Raw genomic sequence first — 6,000 nt, 5'->3', positions numbered from 1 at the left:
CCAGATTTCCTAAGAATGTAGAGGTGAAAAAGACAGCTCATAAAATAAAGAGACTTTCTATATTCCCGTTTTATTTCATCTATCAATACAAATGAGGAATTGATAAGGTTGAAGGACATTTGGGTTTTAGGTCTATAAGGAAATGATGTTTCAGGTTAGGAGCTTTTTGAAAAAATAAATGCATTTTTTACTACAAAGAGAATATATTTCATGTGTTTATTAGACGTACTTTTAAGAAAATTTATGTTTTTTTGAAAGCAAGAGTTACTGAAAGGAAGGAATGACAGAGAGATCTTGCATCGAATGCTTTCCTGCACCACAGATCAGAGAGACAGCGTGGGGATTCTACCCAAGATCAGGATGAGTCAATGACCATTAATAATTTAATTTTGAGTTTTACAACTATGAAGTAACCATGGCATGAGTTTGAAAACCTATTAGCATGTTTGAGATTTCTTTTTGGTTTAAATTTTTTGACCAACTTACCACTGACTGTGGGCCATGATGAGGTTTGTTCTTTTTGGAATTAGCGTCAGTTTATAATCTTTGCCAACAATGTCATTACTACGTTTTACCTAATGCATGGTTATTCTGGAAAGGATGTAGATTCCTCTGGGAGAGCTTATAGAAACACTAACATAAAATGTTGGACAGTATCCCAGAGTATTTGTTCAAGCAAGACCTGTATTAATCAGTATGTGAATAATGGAATAAAAGAATGATAATACTTATCCTGTAATTTGTATGTGCAGGGAAATGTAAGTTTAAAGCATCTTGGAATGTGAGCACAAAGAAAACTGATTAACAGAAACATAACTGGAAAAGCATACATTCATAGGATAAGCTTGCTACATGAATGAAAAAAAAATGCCCGAGCCTGGGGTGCTCTGCTTTACATTTCACTGAATTTATTTCTATTCCTTTGTATCTGTGTTTATCCATTATATATTTATCAAATGTCGATGTTGTACTACTTTGTGGAAACTATTATCAGGTAGTAAGCAAGCACTTTGTGGAGTATGACTGTGCATTTAATATGTAGGAATTTAGACATCCCAAGGCTCGCACATTTGCATCACCATTCATTACGAAGAGTTAGTTGCATAAGCTTTGTAACATGATGGAAAAGGGTTCTGAAGCCTCAAGGTCATTTGAAAATACCTACCACTAGGAGGTTCAGTGGCCCATTGATTTACAGTGTTAAATTACTTAAACATTTTATTGCTGCTGGATACATATGATCATATGTTACACATATGTTGTATATATTGTAGGTATACATATTAAACTAATATGCACTGCGAATTGTCCAGTTACTTCTTAAAAATGATAATTCACTTAATAACTTGGCTATTATGTCATTATTGACTGGCAGTGTACCATAACAGTAAAGATTTCAATTTTAATGTCTGAACAGCACTCCATTGTGCAGAGGTGCTACATCTGACTCATGATTTCACAGACACCTAGACTTGCCCTCTATACAGCACTCCAATACAGTGGGACTGCTTGGATCTCATTGATGTGATTATTTCAACTCCTTTGGAAGTAGGCTGAGAGTTGGAATATCTAGGTCTTAACTGGTGTGGATCTTCTTTGCTTTTGTGAAACACCTCTACACAGCTTTCCAGAGTGACTTAGCAAACTTTCATCTTCATCATTGTTGAAAAAGGGCTCCAATCTTTGCATTTCCCTAATAACTAATGATATTGAGTGTATTTTATTAATTGCTTTACCATATCTGGATAAATGGCTACTTAATTGTTTTTTAAGATATTAAGTTATGTGCATGTGTCTTTGTTCCAAAAACATACAACTTCATTTGTATTTGATAAGCAAGGGCTTTATCACAGATAATATATTCAAATATTTTCTCCGCTTTTAAATCCAGAGTTACAGAGGGAAGGAGAGACAGAGAGGGAAAGATCTTCCATCCTCTGGTTCACTCCCCAAATGGCCACAATGGCCAGAGCTGAGCTGAGCTGATTGGAGGCCAGGATTCAGGAACTTATTTGGGTCTTCCTCTTTGGTGCAGGGGTAGAAGGACTTGAGCCATCCTCCACTGCTTTCCTGGGCCATAAGCAGGAAGCTGGATGGAAAGTGGAAGAGGCAGGACATAAACTGGTGCCAATATGGAGTGTTGGTGCTACAGAAGAGGCTTAACAAACTAAGCCCTGGCACCAACCCCGACTTTTCTGTCCTGATACTGCTCCTTAATTTGGGTAATTTTTAGTTTATTATTTTCCTTTTTTGTTGTTTCAAGAGTTAAACTATTTATATATTTACATGTTATCAAACACTGCTAAATACTATCTCAGTAGCCAATTATTTAAATTCATTCTATACTCTGCAATATAGTAGAACATTTTTTTTAATCTGGCACAAGTAATCACTGAGTTGAGTCTTGGATGATTAATATTAGCACAAATATGGAGGGTGAAAGATATACAATGAAGAATCACAAGACTTGTCATAGCGATTTAACATCTTATTAATATCCTCCTAACAAGAGGAAATGAAGTATATGAAAATATATAAAGTTAGATAATTTTGTCGTGGGTCTTGGTCTGCTGTGAACTAAGTACCACAGTTAACGCATCCTGCTCCATCTAGGTTCTGTACTGACACTCCTTTCCTGCTCTCACTCAGGGTTAGGTAAATACAAAACCAAGAAAATCACAAAAACAATTTTAACAGAAACAAATATGATTATACATAATAGCAAGTTTTTTTGCCTTAGCTAGTGCTACCATGTTAGCTGTAACTCTCAACACAAAACACTCTATGTAGCTGATGAAATGCCAGTGGACATAAATATGGTTTCCAAGACTTCAAGGAAATAGCAATAATTCTAATTTGATGAGGATAGTCTTATTATTTGTATGTTGTTCTCTTAGCACATCGATCCAAGTGCATGAAGCATGCATCAACATTAATTAAGCATATAATATGCTCCTTAAAATATATGAAAGGATTTAAGTTTTTTAAATATGATTATAGCAAAAGAGATGTGAAAATATTAAAACTATCTCCTAAATGATGTCACGTTTTGAAAATTGATTCACACATGTACTAACCCTGAAAATATAAATCAAAAGACATCTTCAAACTCATTTCTATGAACACTTCAATGAAATTGGGCTTATTTTTTAAAATTATAACTACACATGAATTTGTTTCAGGAAAATGCCAGGGGAGTTTTTCCCTAAGGTACACTTTTTTTTTGTCCTTTTTAATATAAGAAATCCCAGCAATGACTCTCTGCTTCTTTTGGATTGAAGACTCATGGGTGAGACGGATGCACTGTATGACTATTCGCTGTTTCAAGTGGCAGTGCCAGAGAAGAAGGAATCACCCTGGAAGACCACGCTGGCACTTGAAGGATGAGTTCAACCACACTGAAGTGATACTTAGGGTTAGTGCCATGTATGTATTTTTAAATTGAATTACCATTTTACTTTGGAGTTTGAGTAACCATTTCATACAAAATATAATATTGGTGAAATTTAAAAATGTGTATTTTTTGCTGAGGGTTATTTTCAAGAGAAATAAATGAATATATTCAGAAATATCTGGATAACAGTTGATGTCATGTTAATATATGGGCAAAGTTTTCAGACTTTATTTGTGGGATCACATATTTAGTGAAAATTGAGTTTTGAATCACACAAATGTGGCTTAATACTGATCTTATTACTTGTGTTATCATGAACTCCATTTCCATTTTTATAAAAAACACAGTAATTTTAAAACAAGCACATGATTATTATTTTTGACGAAAATGAAATGATCAAGTAGCTGCAAATTGTTTAGTTTCATGTAATGTAATGGTAAGTGTCCAGAAGACATTTTAACTAATATTTGCTGTGTTAATACTTTGTATTAATTATATCAAAGCATTAAGTTATAACTTTCAATTTCATTTCTTTCTTTTTTGTACATACTTGACAGTAAAAGAAGCAAAAATATAGAATTTTTCCTTGATGAAATTTTTACCTTTTATCTCATGATGATCATAAAATTTAAGAATTTTCAGTGATTTTGTCTTGTTTACTCTTGCATTTTGCAGCTGAAATATCACTGGAAACAATTCAATGATAATTTTGATTTTTAAGGCAAATCATTTCTGGGACATGCGTTAAGTGAAAGGTATGTGAAAAGGTTGACCAAATATTCTTCCTAGCTATAGCCCAAACACATACGATGTGTGTGTGTGAGTGTGTGTGTGTGTGTGTGTGTGAGTGTGTGTGAGAGCAGAAGCACACGAAGGAGAGGAGGGAGGAGTGTAGAAGGAGAAGCAGAGAAAGGCAGTGACAGAAAACTTGAGCATTAAAAGGCCAGGGAGGGTTGAGCAGAGGATGGGAGCTGGGGAAGCCTCTGCATCAGGCTGCATTTGCAGAGGTCTTAGAGGAGACCCCGAGAACACAGTATTGAAGCATCTTTTCCCACATAGTTCTGTGGGTTTCCCACTAATGCTTCTGGCTAATGTGATCCAGATGAGGCTTGGGTCTCGTGGGAATCCTGAGGGGCATACTCTTCACACTCAGTTGTACTTTCTGTAACATCTGTGTTCTCCACAGTGTTGCTAGCCAATGATTGTGACGAGAGGAAATAAAGAGTTGACTCTTTCATCTCCTTTAACTCACAGATTATTCTACACAAGGTGTGCCCATAACAAACTGGTACTAACACCCATGTCCCTTTCTGTCCACTTCACATACATCTTGAGAGTTCTTAAATTGATCTTCTAGTGGAAAAACAAGTCCACCATCGGGGAAATCATGAACAAGGGAAATATTGGCATATGGTTCATTTTATTCACACTGTGCTCTCCTTGAAAACATTTCAACTATTAATGTGATTCTATAAACTTCTTAATAGTGGTAAGCTACTTCTGTCATTCTGTATGTGAGCTCATTAATGTTGTACTTGGTAATAATTGAGTGGCGATAGTAGCATGGCTTGTGCTTACTGGTAGAAGAAGGGTTTCCAACATCTGGACAGCTCAGTGGTAACACAATAAGAAATGATCAGGGCATCTTAGGATCCTGATGATTACAACACTGGGACTGGGCATCCGTGTACTGCATCAGGTCATACAGTCACTGGCACCATTTTAAAGTTCAGAAAAGCTATTTATGTTTTAGGAAAACCGTGACTTTGCTAAGAAATTTAGCTATGAAAGGAAAAAGGTGGTAGTGTAACCATACATCTGTACATCAATAATGTACAAAAATATAAATAATATTTTAGTGCCTAAGAATGTAAAAAGCAATACTTAATACTTAAGAGTCTTCACATTCAGAGAAAAGATATATATTAAAAACATACACTGGTGGGTTTCAACAATTTTATGTACCAACATATCTTCCCATGGTACTGTGCAGGAACACTGGGGAGACCCTTGTGTTCTCCTTCTGCTCCCGGATGCAGCGCCTCAGAAGAGCTGCACAGTTCTCAGTGCGACTGAACACCGGATCCTTCCTGAGTCACAGGGCTGCATCAGCATGTCAGCAGAGAATGACAGCCTCTCAAAGATTTCTAATACGTCTGTGTAACCCCACAATTTCCCTTTAAAATACTCAGTCCAAAGGTCAGGCATTTACATCAGAAGATTCTACACCCCATGTTCAGATGGCCAAAAATGCTCTCACCAATTGCTCCTTTCCAGCCTCTCCTGTGCGACTTTTGCATGCATGTTCAATGGGAAGTGGCTGAAACTCTTATTACCTAATTTCTCAGCGGTTATCTAGACTTGAATCTTTTTCAATTGAAAATATGAATTCCACTAGAACTGTGAAGTGGATATTTCACATAGAAATTATATGAACTTGAGAGAAGTGCAGGGTTCTGTGTATGTGTATGCAGTAAATGACAGGATAAAAAAAGAGCTTGAACCATGTAGCACAGCACTTAGGAGCAAGAAATCTGCCATCAGATATGGGATCACATCTACTGCCAGCTTGATAATTAGGGGCAGTAAATCATTAATATTTGTAT

The sequence above is a fragment of the Ochotona princeps genome, chromosome 4 (genome assembly GCF_030435755.1).
Source record: "Ochotona princeps isolate mOchPri1 chromosome 4, mOchPri1.hap1, whole genome shotgun sequence".
NCBI lineage: Eukaryota > Metazoa > Chordata > Mammalia > Lagomorpha > Ochotonidae > Ochotona > Ochotona princeps.
This window is presented reverse-complemented; position numbering follows the sequence as displayed.